General features: G+C 28.9%; 1 pseudogene; it reads left to right on the top strand.

The window, feature by feature from the left end:
* The first annotated feature begins 364 nt into the window (after positions 1-364).
* On the top strand, positions 365-461 carry LOC122096949 (annotated as a pseudogene).
* Positions 462-750: the final 289 nt, after the last annotated feature.

Genomic DNA, 750 nt, shown 5'->3' with positions numbered 1-750 from the left:
GTCAGCTGAAGAAGTTTAGAAGTAGCTCTTAAGCAATGCTTACTTTGAATCCATTAGGTCCACAGTGCTAACACAGTTGGATAAATAAATATTTGAAAAAGCCATCACCTTTGGACCTATCTATAAATATTTGAGAGTACGATCAAATTCCAAATTAAAAGATTTGATAGTCATTGACAAAAATTTTGCAAATGTGAGCAATTGATTGATCAATATAATGTTTTCCACTATTCACAGAATTTTAGGGAAATAAGATCGATAGCATTGTTAGGAAAAATAAGGTTTCCTTGTTACTAGTGGGCACCCATAGATATAAGCCTGTATAAAGATTTCATCATTAACTACATAATTTAGAGGATACTACATGCTTCAGCAGCAGGTATACTCAAATTACAATACAGAGATTAACATGGCACTTTCACAAGGACAATATGAAAATTTGAGAAGTATTTCATATTTTTCATTCTTCAGATGCAAGAAATGAAAAACAGTTATTAAAAAGGTGATTACCAAATTATAAGTATAACAATACACATAATTCATATAATTAAATTTAGTTTGACATCAGTGTATTAAATCTTCACCTCAGAAAGGTATTTACATAGAATAATCTTTACAAAACTTTTCAAATTAGACAACATTGTCATTTTATCCCAAAGAAAATTAATATTAAGACCTAGAAAAAAAAGGAATCAAACTGATTCTATATGGAATGCAATAGGAAAGGACATATTAATGAACCTATATATC

This window comes from Dipodomys spectabilis, unplaced genomic scaffold (assembly GCF_019054845.1).
Source record: "Dipodomys spectabilis isolate Male_0828 unplaced genomic scaffold, ASM1905484v1 ptg000405l, whole genome shotgun sequence".
Lineage (NCBI taxonomy): Eukaryota > Metazoa > Chordata > Mammalia > Rodentia > Heteromyidae > Dipodomys > Dipodomys spectabilis.
Note: the sequence above shows the minus strand (reverse complement) of the source record. Positions and strands in the feature narration are given on the sequence as shown.